This window comes from Equus caballus, chromosome X (assembly GCF_041296265.1).
Source record: "Equus caballus isolate H_3958 breed thoroughbred chromosome X, TB-T2T, whole genome shotgun sequence".
NCBI lineage: Eukaryota > Metazoa > Chordata > Mammalia > Perissodactyla > Equidae > Equus > Equus caballus.
Genome location: NC_091715.1, coordinates 811,748 through 829,404, shown reverse-complemented (window position 1 = coordinate 829,404; position 17,657 = coordinate 811,748). Strand labels below are relative to the sequence as shown.

Below are 17,657 nucleotides of genomic sequence, written 5' to 3'. Positions count from 1 at the left end.
TTAGGAAAGGGAACCGTGGAATCTAGACGCCGGGGAACAGCCCACCAAGTTTCAAGGATGCTGAGGACCGGGTGGACATTCAGGAGACAAGGCCCCGAGGGCCACGGGCCCCCACAGGACAGCGACATTGTGCAGACTTTGGGCAAGGTTCCGACGACAAAATCCTATATTTTAGCGTTCAAAGCGAAGCAGAGACAGAAGCAATTATTATTGGATTACTTGAGGCCATTGAGTCAAGCCAGAGAAAGACACCGTCCAAAAACTCACAGAAAGGATGTGCAATCTTCTATATAAAACGCTGGACCGGTCCCAACTTCCTCTAGGATTGCCCTGAAGCCTCGCGGGCCATTCAGGAAAACACACACCCGTTTCCTCCACAAACCGACCTAGAGACAGCTGTTTGCCTGGGGTCCACGCCGGAGTCTCTGGTTGCCCTGCAGGGTCTGACCTGGAGTTGCAGATTGCGTTACACCCTTGGGAGGAATAAAAGGCAGCCTCCACGTGACACAGGGTTTTGGAGGAAGCCAGGGGGGTATGTGGACCAGGGGCTGAGAGCCCAGGAGGCCCGGTGCAGCTAAGCGACCCAGAAGACGGGGGCAAAGAGCCGGCTGGATCCGAGGGGGGCAGACCCGGCACCCGGTTGTGAGTTTTAATCAAGGACCGTGGCCAATACGAATGGCTCTTCCTTCTACGCGTTGCATTCTCTTCCATCCTCAGGCTGCCCGGGGAATTCGATTAAATGAAACCCACGTACAACACGCGGACACACGGGGACCAACGGGAAGGCACAGAAGCCGCCGCCGACGGGGATCTGGCAACCGCCCTGAAAACTGAGTTCCTCCTTTCACATCAGACATCAAACATCAAATTCCATTTGCTGAGCGAGAAATCACGATGCCTCTCGGCTGGCGCCTGCCTAGGCCTCCCTACCTGGATGCTCTTTCCTGCTCTGGCCTCTGTCCTGGGCGTCCGACAGGTTCTGCCGACAAAATGAAGTTTAATGAGCAGCGTCAGAAGCTGGCTCGCCTCCCTAGGGTAGGCCTGAGTAGCAGAAACTCCTTGCATGTGTGTGTGTGTGTGTGTGTGTGTGTGTGTACTGGGGGAAGGGGTTTTCAAATTCTGTTATCCTTGTTTCAGCCGATGAACACCTACAGGCTGGTAAGGCAGGTGCATTTCAGAATCAGAAGCTGCAGCCGTGGAAAAAAATGCACAGCATTGCTGCCAATCACATACTGCATGGCTGAGACCCACAGTTCACTGCGCGTGTGTGTGTGTGTGTGTGTGCGCCTAGCATCCTCCCCCCAGCGGGAAGGGGGTCCCCTCCCTCCCACCTATGCCATCCCCGGGGTGGGGGGAGAGCCGTCGCTGGGATAGAAGCCTCGCTCAGCAGCACGAGGACCCTGAGTGCCGGATTGCTTTCTCCACACCTGCATCTCATTCCCCTAAGCTCACGCGCACCTTTCCCCTGTCTCCTCACTCAGCGGCGGTCCGAGGGGACGCCGTTTCCACCTGGCTCAGCTCACGTCTTCCTTGCACCAGGCTCTGAAGGCCACGGATGCCCAGACAAAGACTCCCCAACCCCCCCTACCCCCGGCTGCTCCTGCCTCCCAAGGCACCGGGCAATCAGGGTCGGGGGGCTCTGCAGGCTGCGTGCATTTACGCACTCTCCCTCCAGCAGCTTCTCACCCTGCACACATCAGGACTTATGTGAGGCACGGTGGACCACCCCCCCCCCGCCACCCCACCCCGGCCAACTGGGGGCCACCCGAGGGGGACCCCAGAATCAGAGCGTGCTGGGCCTGAACTCTGTGTCTTTTGAGAGTGTGGGGATGGATTCTTCGTCTAGGCCCCACTTCTCCGGTCCTGCACCCCACAAACGCCTCCACCCCCCCCCCCCCACCCCGGGTAGTGACTTCTTCAGGGTCCTCAGCTGGGTAGGCCGAGTCCCTCCCCTCCTCTCTGCCCACCAGCCGTCAGCTGTAAACACAGCACAGCCCGCAGGAAAGGTGTGTGTGTGTCAGGATGGGGCCAGCATCCTTCTCCTCGTGCACATGGCCCAGCCGGCAAAGGAGAGAGGGAGACACACGCATATGGGGTGGGTGGGTGGGGGTGGCCTTCCTGTCATGCAGGGCAGAAGCCTGGACCCCTGTTCCAGAAGGTCCACCCGTGCCTGCTCGGCTCTCCATCTCTTTCTCCCAGACCTGTGAGCCCCCCCCTCCACCCGCCTTATGTAAGCCCTGACTGTGGGCCCTCTGGGTCTGAACCTTTCCTCTGCTGACCCCCTGAGGTCAGCCACGAGTTGGACGCAAGCGGCAGCCCCCTCCCCTGTTCCACTGCACCCCGAGACTGAGGAGGAAGCAAGCGGCTGGCCTGTCCGTCAGCCTGCACCAAACCCCCCCCCCCAATTCCTCTGTAATTACATCTCAGCAGCGCACCAGTGGCGGGGTGAGGGGTGGGGGCTCCGGAAAGAGGAAAGAAAGGGGAGCCCCTAAGAGGGGCCGGCATGGGGGAGAAGGATGCAGGAGACAGCCCGGCCGAGGGGGAGGTGGAGCGAGGGGCCCCGGGGCAGCGCAGAGGCGCCAGGGGTCGTGCGCCTCCCTCCGGGTCTGCGGCGGGTGCCCCCCCCCCCGACTCCGCGCCCCCGCCTCCGCCTCCGCCTCCGCCTCCGCCTCCGCCTCCACGCCGCCCGCCGCAGCCCCTCCCGCGCTCGCCGCCGCGCCTCCCTCCGCGCCCCCCGCCGCCCGCGGACGGCTGCGCGCTGCGCCCCGCGGGGCCGGGCTCCCACCTGTCACCGCGCGCCCGCCGCCCCCCGCCGCCGCCGCCGCCGCCGCCGCCCAAGTTTGCGGGGACTTGCCGGGGCGCGCCGCCTCCTCGCGCTCCGTCCGCGTCCGCGTCCTCGCCCATGGCCGCCGCCCCCGCCCGCCCGCCGCCCGCGCCCCCCGCGCCGCCCGCCCAGCCCCGCGGCCGCCGGGCCCGGTGAGCGCCAGGAGCGGGCGCCGTCCCCGGCACGGAGCACTGCGGATGCGGCGCGGGGCCGGCGCGGGGCTCCGGGCGCGCTCGGGGGTCGTGAGCGCCGCGCCCCGCGCCCCCGCGCGCCCCCCGCCCGCCCGCGCGCCCCGCCGGGGCCATGCAGTCGCTCATCTCGCCGGTGACCAAGGCGATCCTGGTGGCCCTGTTCATCTTCGCCATCCTCCTCATCCTGTACGTGATCCTCTGGTACATCTGCCGCGATGTGGACTGCGACCACGGCATCTGAGCGCCGCGGGCCCCGGGGACCACCGCGCTGAGGGCGCCCCCCGCGCCGGGCATGGGGGCTGGGCGGCCCGGCGGCGCCCCTCCCCACCCCCCTGCCCCGGGCCCCGCCGCGCGCTCGCCGCCGCCCCCTGGCCTTGACCTTCAGGGACGCACCGGGGAGAGCGGGTGAGTGAGTGCACTCCGGCGGCCGCCCTGCGGGGCGAGGGGTGGGGTGGGGTGGGGTGGGGTGGGGTGGGGTGGGGGGGGGGTGCAGCCACAACTTCGCGGAGGGCGCGCGATCCGGGCACGGGACCGTCCCCGGGGTGGGCGCTGCGCCCCGGACTCCCCGCGCGGGCGCACGCGGCGGCGGGCTGCGGTGGGTGGGCGTGCAAGGGGGCCGGGCGCCGGCCTGCTGGGCCCCTCCCTGCCAGTCCCGCCCGCCGGGGCGCCTCGGGTCGGAGGACGCCGGGCTCTCCCGCCTTCGGTCGCCACCTGCACGGCGGCCAGGGGCCGAGTGGGACCGAGCTCCCGGGGACCCGGTGCTTGCCGCGCGCTGCCGGGTCCCCGACCCTTTGCCCGCGCGTCTGTGCAAGGTGAGCGCGGCGCGGGGGGCCGAGCGCATCCGCCGCAAAGGGACACCTCCAGCGAGTAATTGAAAACAGGTCGGAAGGCTGGTGCACCCACCTCCCGCTCCCAGGCGCCCACCACCCCCTCCCCACCTCCCCCGAGGGGCGCAAGAGCTCGGGAAGGGGGCTTCCTCCCAGGCCCCCAGGCCCCCTGGTCCCTGCCCCGGAGGAGAGAGAAGGACGGGACCCGAATGAAGCTTTGCCCTCCATCAAGTGTGCCGAGCAAGTTTGGGACTTAAATAAATGTCTCGTGAGCAAGAAAAATGCGTCCGTCTGAACCTTCCTCTGCGAAAAAGAACCTGTGAGGAAAAACACCGAGTTTCAGTAGGCTGTCAATTTATGCATCTGCAGAGAGCCGGGACGTCTTCCTGCCGTAATCAGGGCATCCGGGGGAATCTTTGGGTCCCGGCTGGCTCGCCTCTGCTCTGGCCAAGCTGGAGCCCTGCTTTCTGCAAATCATGTTCGTTTCTTCTCCTGCCATCCACCGTTTCCAGCCCCTGGAGGGGTTAAGCAGCCTGCAAACACGGAGACTCCTTTTCCCCCCGGGAATCTTCCGAAACCCAAGGGGACCAGACTGTCTGATGTGGGGTGATTAGGGTTTGCGCGCCTGTGGTTTTTCCTCTCGCGGTTAAAATCGGGGGCTGAGACAGTGAGGGATTCCTCTGCGGCATGAAAGGCATGTCCCCAGGATCCAGTGTGTGAGGAGGGCAGACCCGTTTTCATGATAATCAACACGATTTGAGAGAATAGAGGAAATTTGGAGGACCCACCCTCCCCCCCCCCCCACCGCCCCGTATTCTCAGTGGGAATGCATTCTTAGGGCATTCTGTGGTGCTGGCTGCATAGATGCTCTCCCCAGATGTCATGTGCATCTCTAAAAGGACCTGCCCCCCCCCACCCCCTAATTCAAGTCCTAGATGCCTAAGATTTGTCCTAAAAAAAAAAAAACAACAACAACAAACCCTCTGGCAAACAGAACGGACAAATATTCCTGATAAATTTCCAAAGCACTGAGCTGCAGGTATGCGGTGAATTAGCCGAGGAGAAACAGGAGGAAAGCACCACGGTCACATGCCGACATGTGGTGCCTTGAGAAGTCGTCCCGCAGAGGAGAAAAGGCCACCCAGCTGCCCGCATCCACATCCCACACACAGCACGGGAATTAGGATCCAAATTTATCCCCAGCACCTACCCTGCCAGGAACCAGGAGACGCCTGATTGTCGGGTGAGCATCTGGGAGGACGTTGGTGACTAGCGGGGCATGTCTGGGAGGGACCAGAAAACACGGTTACAATGAAAATAGTGGAAAAAAAAAAATTACATAACTGACACCATCCAGGATATTTTCATCCGGCCGATGGTCGGGCCACACGGAGAATGATGCTAACCGTGCTCACGGCGGCTGAGACCTCATTCCGATCGGGTGACTTCTTCAACGTGTGTGTTCTCGGTCTCTCTCTGATTCTTTTTTTCTCACGTGGGATTTCAATCCCAAAAGAACAACGTTTATTCAGTTTCCCAGAGAAAAATCTTCCCATGGGTTAGCAGCCAGCCCCGTGCATGTGGGTTCTGTGAATGATCCAGTTAACTGTCCCTACTGAGCAGTCATCCCCACGTCGGCTCAAAGGGGCTTCGCAGAAGCAGAACGAAACGTGGGGTCCGGAATTCAGGTTGCAAGGCACACACGAAGTGGACAGCTCGTTAACACTCGTGCCAAGAATCAGTGGTCCCCACAAGTAGATAGACCCCCGAATAGAACCAGCCCCCTTTAGACAAAGTGAATCCAAGCCACTCACGTCCACACAGCTCTCTGTGACCGACAAAAGGCCTTCCCAATCCTGGGTCCTTCCAAACCTATGCCTCCGTCCTGGGGAGAGGCCGGGTCATCGCTCCCATCCTCATTTCAGGTACAGAAGCCAAGGCAGAGAGAAGGCGTTTTCTGGCCCCAGGTCACACAGCCGGTCAGCTCAGAGTCGTCTCTGGAATTGACAGACGCACACTTGGAGCTTCGGGCTGGAGATGGGCACAGCCCTCTCACACTCAAGACCTCTCTGTGCTCCTGTGGAAGGAAAGCCCCGGTCCCCTTTCCGTCCAGCAGTGCACGTCTTGGTCCATCAGCTCTCCAAGCGGGCCGCGAGATCATGGTGACCATTTGGGTATTTCGTACCTAAAAACCGTGGGAGGCCCGTTTGCGTCAGGACGTTGGCGTGCACTGAGGATCATCCTTGGGGGTTCCGTCAGGTGAACCCAGCTTCAAGGTAGAAGGAAGTCTCAGAAAGCTGGAAACAGTGTGACAAAACAGAAATATCTGTCTTATCACCTTCCTCCTTCTCTACGGGCAACAAGTACAGAGTGGACTGGCTCGCTGCCACGGTTTCCTATAAATAACGATTGTATTTAATATTTGCAGAGCGTGTTACTGAGTCCCAGGCAGGGAGCTAAAATGATATTATTTACGTTGCTTTGTATCTTCCAAACGGCAACATGGATATGATGATTATCCCAATTCTACAGAACAGAAAAATGGGGCTGAGAGAGAAAGGTTATATAACTTCCCCAAGATCACAAGAACAGAAAGTCAATCAGCAACCGTCTCCGAGCTCTGGTGCATGGACCTGCATGCATGCACGCGTGTGTTTGTCGGGGGGTGTGTGTGTGTGTAAGTCCAATCTCACGGCCATTGCATTTCCATTCGAAAGAGTTTTCTATTGCATTTCTATCTTCAGCTCTCCATTAAGGTTCAGGAATAATATTTTTCTCTTAAGTTTTTCCTTTTAATGCATAACTGCTTCGTGTATATTTCTAGGCACTGCTCACCCAGATTTCCAGCGAAGAAAAGGAAACTTTGGACCTCTTTCAATCAGTTTGGCAATTAATGTCGACATTAGTTCATTGGTAGTGACAACCAGCCTTACAAACTGAAAAGGAATGATTCAAGAACGTGTGTACATTTTGCAAGTTCTAAGTTAGGTTTCTGGTGCAAGGAAAATACTTATTTCATTACAACGTCCTGATAGACTTTCTGTCTTTGAATCTGAGAGTGTTTCTATGAGCCCTGAGTCGATGGTGCTTTGCATCTCACGTCATGTAAATCATCCTCCTTCAGTTGCCCTCATGCGTCTCCCGCATCCTTCCCAAACCCGGAGGGTCCCCAAAGGGGCAAAGAGTCTGGGAACCCCCACCCCCCCGCTTCTTTTGCAAGAATAGTGGGTAGAATGGAGTCAATTTGCCCTGCACAGAAGCCTCACGTGAAGGGAAACAGAACCTCCAGCACCCAGACCGACAGGGAGCAGACGACGCCGACCAGGAGGCTGGTCATCGATCAGATAAGAGAGAACTTCCTAAAACTTACGATTCAGCAGCAAAAAAAAAAAAAAAAAAAAAAAAAAAGCAAAAAAACAGGCTGACCCAGAAGCGGGCCGGAGGTGTTTGCTTGCTTGGCAGTTAGTTTTTGCTCAGAAGAGACGTGTAAGCTGGAGAACGAGAGGCAAAGGAAAAAAGTGGGGGGCGGTCTTACTACCCTCAAGTCCGCCTCCTTGCAAGACAAGATCCTTGGGCAGCAGCACACATTTTAAAATTCAAGATCGGTGATGCTGCCAGAAGGAATAGGCGGCGGGGTGGCGGGGTGGCGGAGGAGGGGGGGTATCTTTTTCTTGCTTCGGAAGCTATTTTCAGTTTCAAACAACAGAACACAACAGAGGCAGAGGATGTTTAGTCAGACCGTCACGAAGCCTCTTCCGATGGCAGCAGCCTTTTGTTTGCACGTTTTTATTTATTTATTTATTTATTTTTTTGCAAGTTTTTCGAGCCCCACTCCACAGATGTTCGGGTTTAAGCTGGTCTGCACCGCGGATGCCTCCAGAAACACGTGGACATTGCAGAAAGACGAGAGAAAGAGAGCGAGGCCCGGGGGTGCTGACGGATGAGGGAAAGCCAGTCGGGGGCTGACCTTTCGGGTGCAGGATGCCGGGTCAATCCCAGTCCCGTGGACAGAAGGGGATGAGAAAATAGATGTGCATTTGAACCGGGACGGGGCAGTGACATAGTGAAGACGGGGCTGCCTTCTCTCTCCGTCCTCCAGCCTGCAAAGCGGGTCCCCAGGCTGGGACGCCGGCTGCGGAAACGGGAACAAAACGGCGCATCCACAGAGGAAAACATTCCTGTGGAAGCCGCCAAACACCTTCTGTGCCTTCTGAGCCGTTCCAATTCCGAAAAGATCCTGTTTCCATCAGTTACTCTCTCCCCACCAAGGGATCTGGTCTAGTGACACTCGCCGGGCGGCCCTCTCGTGGCCCCTGAGCTCTCCAGTAATGCCACCCCGGGGCCTTCCCAGGCGGACGAGCCCAGGACTTTTGGAAACACCGAGGACGCCTCCTTCGCAGCCAAGTCGGGGAGTCGCTTTAGGAACCAATTTCCTAAATGCGGCTTTCAGCTCAAGAGAGTGCGAGCCAGACGGCTGTGTGGAGACAATTCCGGAAGAATTCCAGAAATGGTTTAAAGGCCACACCCAGGATGCTCCAGATCGGTGGCTGGCCTTCCGGAGGGAGAGGTCCAGCGCCGTCTGGGTGCATAAGTCCAAGAGCCGTTTCTTTGGGGAATTTTTGGGAATTCCACGCTTACCGCCCAAATAGCGTTTTTAAGGGCCTGAGAGCAAGGACCGTGCATTTATTAAGCACCTCCTGTGGGGTTAAGATGGTTTCACATGAGTTTTGCAAAATGCTGTTGGTCGGGGAGTGGGGTGTGTTGCTGTGGAGGTTTCTTCTGGGTCAGTGAATTTGGGGTCTGGTAGGATGTGAAGGCCAGGGTACCGGGGGTCAGCAGTGGCTGCCCGCAGGTCATTTTTCTCTCTCCCACCATCTGACCAGACCAGACCTTCCATTCCATGTGTCTTCGCCTCCTGTGTTTCATTAGACCTGTAAGCGCACGCACGCAGTGGTGGTGTTTGCATGAATCCGGTGACGGGAGCCGTAGGTAGACCAGTCGTCCGAGACGATCACGGGAGGGTCACTGGGGACAATGGGTTGACACGGTTAACAAAAAGGGTCCTCAAAGTGTGCAGTTCATGAGGGTCCAAACGGAATGCATTGGCCCATCACACCTCATGGCTGTGTTGTCACCACGTTTGTGAAGCGTGAAGACCGTTGTGTTGAAAACGAGGTAATCTTTTCCCCAATATCTCATCTTTTAATTTTTTAATTTTTTTATTTTTTTTATTTTTTGGTGAGGAAGATTGGCCCTGAGCTAACATCCGTTGCCAATCTTCCTCTTTTTTCTTTTCCTCCCCAAAGGCCCAGTACATAGCTGTATATCCTAGTTGCAGGCCCTTCTAGTTCTTGTATGTGGGACGTCACCACAGCATGGCTTGATGAGCGATGGGTAAGGTCAACACCTGGGATCCCAACTGCTGACCCCTGGGCTCCCAAAGCAGAGTGTGCGAACTTAACCACTGGGCCACGGGGCTGGCACCCCTGTTAATGTTTTGATACCAATCGACCCAGTCTCATGAGGATGACGACAATGTGGAAGTTGGACGTTATCAACCATGAGCCCAAAACTCCAAGACCAAAAAAAAAATGACTGTCCAACTGAATAAAATGGTGTATCGGATAGAAAGAGACATAAGAATGGAGGCTGCCCCACACGGGTGCAAAAACAGGGTGTCTTGCATAAACTCTTCTTCTAGGGAAAAAAAAATTCTAGATCAGTCACACGAATGCACCTGCCAGCCCCCTCGGGTCACGCGTGGGGTGTGTGATTCAGACCCACCCACGTCTATTATTACACTTTCCCTCCGATTTCTCCCAAAAGGCAAAACGCTTCCAACATCCAATTCTGCAAACAAGCTTTCCCGGGTCAGAAGCCCTATTCATTTCCGTGCTCGTGTGTGCCTTAGCCATGAACCCCCGTCAACCCATGCCACCCCTTTGCTATAATCCTCTCTCCTCTTTTGATGTGTCCATGACAAAATTCTCCAGTGGCATGACCTTAATCCCAGTTTTTCCCTAAACTCTGGTTTTTACAGCCCATTTTTGCCCAGCACCGTGAATTCCGGCCACACGCATCTCGCCGTATTTCACAACGGACTGTAAATGAACCCTTTCCTTGTTTTCACTTATCTTTTAATCGTGTCCATTTCCTTCAGGCGGGTTGGCAAGAGCCTGGCATCCCAACGCTGCAGAGAACCTAAAATCTCACTGCGGGGGAAAAAAAGGGAATTAGGAGCTCGAGGTTTCACTCTGTATGTTTTTTTTTCTTCTTCTTCTTCTTTTTCTTTGCCATCTTTTTTTTTTTTTTTTTTTTCTCCTCTCTTCAAGTGTTTCTAGGGTGCCAAGCCACAAGGAAGGACTGTGTTTTACCAGAGGAATTATATTTAGGAAATAATTATCCTCCTGGAAGAAAAAAAAAGCCCCGAAGCCTATTCTAGGTGCTCAGGGTTTTATTTAGGGTGGCGTGCTATAAAGAGACGCTGCTTTCTGTCCGGGCTGGCTGACCTCTTTCGGGGCCTGTGTTTCCTCGGCGGCATCTCCAGAGCAGGGAACGTCGCTCAGCCGTTTTCCAGCCAACTGCATCTCTGGGAATAAAGCAAAAACGAGAGAGGCCCAGACGTCAATCTCGAAACCCTCCAGGGCATCACCTTTACCCCTTAGTTAGATGCCAGAGTGAAGATTTCTTTTTATCCCAGTGAACATGTCCAGGCTTATATTTTTTGACTCGTGCTTTCCTGGGCTCGAGGAGTAAGACCTAGGATGCCTTCTCTGGGAATGAATCTGGACCATTTTTGCCCGGTGGGATTTTTTTATGGCCTCACCCCCCCCCCCCCCACCACCACGCTTGCAAATCTGGAGACGTCTTCATGAAACCTGGAAAACGAAACAAAACGAAAATCATGTGTCGGTCGGAAGCGTGGGTATGATTTCCGGCATTCTCCCCCGGTTTCTTTGTGTAGTCCATCCAACACAGAACCACATGCAAAAACGCATGGGGAGCTTTTACCCAAAAAGAAAGTCCGTTTTGGAAAAAAAAAAAGGGGCAGGGCCGGAAATTAGGCAGGACGGCTGCCTGCTCCTGCGTTTGGGGGCAGTGGGACGTCATCTCTTCTCACCCCTGTGGTCTGGGAAGGCCGGGGGGGCTCGAGACTGGATCAGCACGGCCACGGGGGGAGCCCCCTGCCCACAACGCATCACCCACTGCCCCAGGAGGACGATCTCGCCCCAATTTGAGAGGCCGCTCCCGTTCTGAGATGGGAAAAAAGACCTCACAAAGAGGTCAGAGGGACCGTGCTGTTCCAGAAGACACAAGAGAATTCTAAAAGAAAACACGGTCCCTCCCACAGCGCACTGTCCCGTCTTTCCAATGTGGTTCCCAGCAACGCCAGGCCACGTTCCCACGCCCCATCGGCGTTCCTTTCCCATGGCGGCCGTGACCTACGGCCACCAACGTCGGGCCCTAAAACATCAGACGTTTATTCTCTTACCCGTTCTGCAGGCCGGAAGTCCAAAATGGGTCTCCTGGGGACAGAGTCAAGGTGTCGACAGCACCGGTCCCATATGGACGTTCTAGGAGGGCGTGCTTCCTGGCCTCTCCCAGCTTCCAGAGGCGGCCGCATTCCTTGGCTGGGGGCCGCGCGTCGCTCCGATCCCGTCTCCCGTGAGCACACCATCTGCTCTTCCTCTGACCCCCCCCCCCCACCTCCCTCTGATAAGGACCTTTGTGATGACATGGGGTCAAACTGATGATCCAGGGTCATCTCCCCAACTCAAGACCCTACACTTAATCACGGCTTCAAAATCCCTTAGCCGTCTAAGGTAACGTGCACGGGGTCCAGGAATCTACCTGCTGTCTTTGGGGCCATGCAATGATGAGTTCATCCGGTAACGAGGATGCTTTTGGCCAAGCGGCAGATTCCAAGAGGTCAGGTGTCGGAGGAGTCAGCCCTTGACGGGAGGGGGTTCCAGGAAACCAGACGGTCACGTGAAATGGGTAAAATTGAGGAACAAGACAAAAGGGCATCTGGAAAAAATGAACTTGCAACAAAAGAAGTGGTGGCCAGCCCTGGCGACTCATTGGGATTCCTCGCGCCATTGTAAGGAATACCGTTGTCTGGGTTCCACCCGCCGGGAAGCTGAGGGGCATGGGGTTGACGTACCCACGGGGGAACATGGTGAGCCCTCAGTGGTGGCCAGCACGGGGTGGGAACCGACAGGCACTGGCTTTCTCCTGCCCGTGGAGAACAGTGAAGGGGCTGGGCGCGTGTACCCACTTACGTAGTCCCAGCATGGACAAGTCAACTCAAGGGACGTCATTCCAAGATGGCGGCACCACCCATGGGCCTCCATCTGGGGACGTCTAGGAGGGGAACACGCCTTCAGAAGGGCAGACTGGACCAGCTTGTCCTTCCGTCCGGCTCAGAGGAGCCGAATCTCACCAAGAACAGGATGGGTGAACAGCAAGACCCATCTGGACCCGCTGTGTCCAGTACAGGAGCCACCAGCCACGTGTGGCTTCTGATCGCTTGCGTGTGGCTAGATTCACTGAGGGCCTGGCTTTCTAATGGCCTTGAATTTGAATTGATTGAAACTTAGTCACGTGGCTCGTGGCTACCGTATTGGACAGCGTAACTAGAATTTCGGTTCGTGTCCTATTCGATTCGCTCATGGTGTTGGGTTGCTAAAGCCATCAGGACAAATTACCCCAGATGGGGTGGCTTCAACGTTTATTTATGGTCTCCCCGTCCCGGAGGCTGGATGTCCGAGATCCAGGTGCGGGCAGGGCTGGATCCTCCTGAGGCCTCTCTCCTTGCTGTGTAGACGCATCTTCTCCCCGTGTCCTCACGTGGTCGTCCCTCTGTGCGTGTCTGTGTCCTCATCTCCTCTTCTCATCAGGACCCGCCCTCATGACCTCATTTCACCTCCATCACGTCCTTAAAGACCCGTCTCCAAATCCTGGCACATTCCAAGGTCCTGGGGTCAGGGCTCCAACATATGGATTTAGGGGAGGACACAATTCAGCCCAGAACGCTCAGTTTTGTTAACCTCTCGGGAGCTCCCTCCACGTCCCTGGAGCCGCAGTGTTGACCAGCTGCGTGTGGTACTCTCCCAGAGTCTAAATTCCCGGCCGGGCGGACGGCAAGGTTATTTGATCATCGTGGTACATTTCGATCCGCGCTGGAACAGAAGTCTGGGCAGGCTGCCATGGAACACCTGGGCTGGACAGACGGCCCCTGCTGTCCGTGCTGCAGGAACACGGAGGAGGAGGAGGAGGAGGAGGAAGGCAGGCAACACCAGGGCGGGAGGCGGGACGGGGGCTCTCCGGGGCCATGCCCTTGAGTGAGCTCCCAAGGGCGAGGAAGAATTCTCCGGAGGAAGCTGGGGAGAAGGTGTGTTCCAGGCAGAGATGGACCCCGGCGTGCGTGCGCCCACACACGTGCTCTGTGCCCCGTGACAGGAAACTCGGCAGCACGGTCGCTCCTCCAAAGCTGCCACGTCATCCTTGCTCAGCACCTCCGCCTTCCTTACGGGGCCGCCCTCCCTCCACCTGCCAAGGCTGCGCCCCCTCAATACCACCTGCAGGGGCGACTTCTGGGGACCCTCCTCGCACACCCCCTGATCACACATCAAACCCTGCAGGGTGGGTACCATCGCCGTCGCTGTCTCAGAGATGCCCGAGTCACCCGAGTGAGGTCCGTGGTGGCCGCGCGTGCAGCGTGATCCTCCCCATCCGGCTTCTCCTTCCGGGATTCAAGGTAGGAGACGTCGAGGAAGGAGCCCGGAAAAGTCCTGGTGCGTCAAAGTCGCGGACCTGGAAACTGACCCTAAAAACCACGCCTGGTATAGGATCAGTCCGGGGTTGAGAGCCGACCCGTGATCCCCATGGCTGTTCTTCGTGCTCCCCCGGGGGAGCCGTGCTGGGGGCGCATGAGACAGGGTGGATCCATATGTTTACCCCTCCTGGGGCATTCCCACGTTTTCCTGGAACCTTCCAGAATCTCTGCGTCTGAGAGCCGGGGAGGGCTTTGCAGGGGTGGAAAGCTAGGCTCCAAGGCCCGTCAGAAAGGACACCCTTTGCACCCCTCAAATTCCCCCAGCAAATTGCCCGCCTGACTCAGCCCTGTTGGGAGGGTCCGTCTCCGGGAAGACACAGTAAACGGGAGGCGGAGATGCACCCTTTCTTTAGGGTAAGATTTATGAATTCCGGGCTGGGGAAAGAACCGATGGAAACGTGGAGGGGCCTGGTTTGGACTGACCGGGATTCAGTTCATTGCAAGAGGTTGATTAAATAGTCAACCCGGACCCCGGGGTTGGGGAGCGTGGCCGTCCTTGTGCGTCGGTCATGCCTACGATGGTGTCTAACCAACCGGACTAACTTAGAAGACGCTCCGTGGACTTTCCAGCTGGAAATTGGGGCAACTCAAGGTGGGGGGAACCCCGTTCAGTAGATGCTCATTGGGAAAGGCTGAGGGATCACCCTCCCACCCCAAACTCCATCCCCCAACTCGAGATGACCAGCCACCCGCTTCCAAGTTGCCCCACCTGGAACAGGGAGGGGCCCCCGGGCAACGGATCCGCCTTGGTCCCAGAACATCCCAACCGGCAAAGACTTTGCACCACTTTCTGCCAAAGGCGGAGGGCCTGGTGGTCAGTGGGGTGGGAGTGGGCAGCCAACTGCCTAGCCCGGTGTCCACGGGGAGAACAGCTACTGTCCAACAGAAATACAGCCTGAGCCACATAAGTAGTTTAAAATTTCCTGGCCGCCCTTTCACAAGGTAAAATGAAAGAGGTGAAATCAATTTTTTTTTTTTTTTTGGTGAGGAAGATTGGCCCTGAGCTAACATCTGTTGCCAATCTTCCTCTTTTTTTTTCTTTTTTCTCCCCAAAGCCCCAACACGTAGTTGTGTATCCCAGTTGTAGGTCATTTTAGTTCTTCTATGTGGGACGCCGCCACAGCATGGCCTGATGAGCAATGTGTAGGTCCACACCCGGCATCCAAAATGGTGAACCTTGGGCCACTGAAGCGGAATGCATGAACTTAACCAGTCAGCCATGGGGCCGGCCCCTGAAATCAACTTTAATAACGTATTTTACTTAATCACTATATCAAAATAGTATCATTTCAACAGGTATATGTGTGTGTGTGTGTGTGTGTGTGTGTGTGTGTGTGTGTGCATCCAACTGTCTTCCCGCTTGCCTGCCCTGATCCTGGTGGGATTCCTCTCCCTCGCAGGAAGCCTCTGCTCTGCCATCACCACATTCGACCATGCGCTTAATTTCTAAGTGTAGTATTATTTGACCTGAACTATCCCTGGTTGGGGGACACACCCACACCATCTGAATGGATTTACATACGACCAAAGAATCCGCTTCCTTGATGGATCGTTGCCTTTTGGGGTGACTTAAGAGTAGTAGGGACCTAGAATTCCCTACCAGGCAACGCCAAGCGTCTCCTGGGGCTTCAGACACCCCAGGTGGCCAGGTCTTGCCTTGTTCCAGTTGGGTCCGCCATATGCAAAAAAGGGAGAATCCATGAATGGAAAGTTTGACTCATCCATTCACCTTGGTCATGTCCCTCCTGCCCTTTTTTTTTAAGGTCCACGTCTAAGACACCCTATGACTTCAGTCGTCACATCTCCTCGGGGTCCTCTGAGCCTGTGACGGTGTCTCGGACTTCCCTTGTTTGGGATGACCTCGAGAACTTGGAGGAATAGTGGTCAGGCGTTTCGTAGGTGCCTCTTGGTTGAGACTCAGCTGGTGTTTTCTCATGACTCGACTGGGATGGTTGGTTTTTGAGTGGAAGACCGTGGAGAGGAGATGCCCTTCTCATCGCGTTTTATGAAAGGTTCATACCTAGGCACGTGTTATCGCAGGGACCCAAACCATCAACATGACTTATCACTCTGGGTGTTGACCTTGGTCTCCTGGCTCAGGTGGTATTCCTCAGATTTCTCCACTATGAAATTACTCTTCCCCCGCCTCCCATACTCCATTGGAGGAAGTCACCGCGTGCAGCCCACACTTAAGGAGTGAGGACTTAAGCTCCACCCACTTGAGGATCCACATGAATTATTTGGAATGCTTCTGCATGGAGGGGATCTATTTCTCTTACCTCATTTATCGCATCCATAGGGACTCATGGATATTGACTTTATACTTTGGGTTACGATCCAACAGTATTTTATTTTCTCGCTCCAACTGTTGGCCGTTGGAACCTCCCTCTTCCAGTTCGGCTTCTGCATCCCTCTTACGTGCCACCCCCCCCCCCCATCGTTTGGTGTTTTGACCGTTCCCTACTTTCCGGAACAACAAGATGCTCCAGGAACATCCCGTGTCTTCCGAGCCGTGGTCCTCCCATTAGCCATTTCTCTCGGAAGCCCTGGCTCCTGCTATTGGAGCGTGACATTAGGGTGCAAGATCTGGGTGATGGGCGAAGGGACTTCGTTGAAGACTATTACCTTTCACCGGCTCACCATTGAAATACCTCTCCTTACGCTCTCGTTTTCTTCCCTTCTCTTTCCATCTAGGTAGGGTTCCCGAAGGGGCGGACAACTCTGGCCGCTGTGCAGCCCTCCGTTGACCTGTTGTCCAGGGGCAAGGCGACACGCTGTGAGAACATCCCGTCCGTGGACCACCGGACGGCCAGGACTCCAATGTGGAGGGTCGGATCCCTGGAGGTCACTGCTCGGCCCTTCTCTGGAGACCGCCGACCAGCATGCCATCCCAGCTGCATTGTGGGGGTGAAGGGTGGGGTGACCACCACCACCGACGATTGAGGCCACCCCTCCGTCTCTCATCTCGCCGAGCCATCACCAGGCGGTCAGGACTCCTGGGCAGTGTCGCCTCCGGGGCCATGCTGGCGTCTGTAACCTCCATCCACCGCCGTGGTCCCATCCAGCCATCCCTGCCCCGCCCGCCTGGCCCGCCCGCTCTGATCGTCACGTCTCCATCGGCCTTTCCCTTGTGCGTAGTCGTCACTCACAGGGGTTCCAACGCCCGCGGGGGCGGCCCAGCGGGACCGTTGACTCTCCTTCCCGGCTCGAGGAGTCCAGAGGACACTCGGCTTCAGGTTATCCCCTCGTTGAGGTAGGTACGAATGGGACCTGACCCGCTTAATCTCAGACGCAGCCGTGCCGTAAAACTCATGCCAACCACGCCCAGTGCTTCCTGGCTTCCTCCCGTGGGCAGAGCAGACGCTCACGGGGGACGAGACACGAGGGGCTCCCCCATCATTCTTGCTGGCCACTCACCCCCCCCCCCCCCCGCCCACCCCGGGGTGATTGTATCGGTCTGTCGCCAGGAGAAGACACCGTGTCCTGGAAGAAATAAGCCACCCAACACAGACTAGAGACTTTGCACGTGGAAGACGAGAGCTCTGGAAAGTTCTAGAAACGCAGCCAGCGTTCGTCACCTCGGAACTCTGAAACGCTGCCTCGGGCGCTTTGCCAGTTGCACCTCGGGGTGACAGTCGCCTTGCGGGTCCGGCAGCCGCCCAGGACTTTGTGCTGTGTTTTTTCCCGCCGCCTTGTTTAAAAATCGAGCGGGATGGGGATGGCATCTCCCGTGGGCCCCGCGGTGTGGGGCGTGGACGTCTCGACGAATGTCCTCGGCAGCGGTGCAGTCCAGCAACGTTCACCCTCCCGCCCCCCCCCCCTCCGCCCCGGTCCTGTCCACCCACACCCTGGGGAGCCTTTTTCTACATTGTCCTAAACCCTGCCATCATTCCGTTGCGCAGGTGTGACGTGTGGCGCCCCGGTGTTGTCGCGTCATAGCTTCTGCCTCCCCACCCACCACCCCACCCCACCCCACC

At 56.9% G+C, this 17,657-nt stretch overlaps 2 long non-coding RNA genes across 2 annotated transcripts in view; one reads left to right on the top strand and one right to left on the bottom strand.

The window, feature by feature from the left end:
- The window catches only part of LOC138921726 (uncharacterized), a 19,568-nt gene extending 14,203 nt beyond the window's left edge, over positions 1-5,365 (bottom strand). Inside the window, exons 1-2 of the long non-coding RNA XR_011434570.1 lie at positions 5,249-5,365; positions 5,053-5,125 (exon numbers count right to left, since the gene is read on the bottom strand). This is a non-coding gene — a long non-coding RNA (uncharacterized lncRNA). The remainder of the gene's footprint in view (positions 1-5,052; positions 5,126-5,248) is intronic.
- Positions 3,283-17,657, top strand: LOC138921724 (uncharacterized). The gene is made up of 3 exons (XR_011434568.1): positions 3,283-3,420; positions 16,375-16,933; positions 17,148-17,657. It is a non-coding gene; the product is annotated as an uncharacterized lncRNA (long non-coding RNA).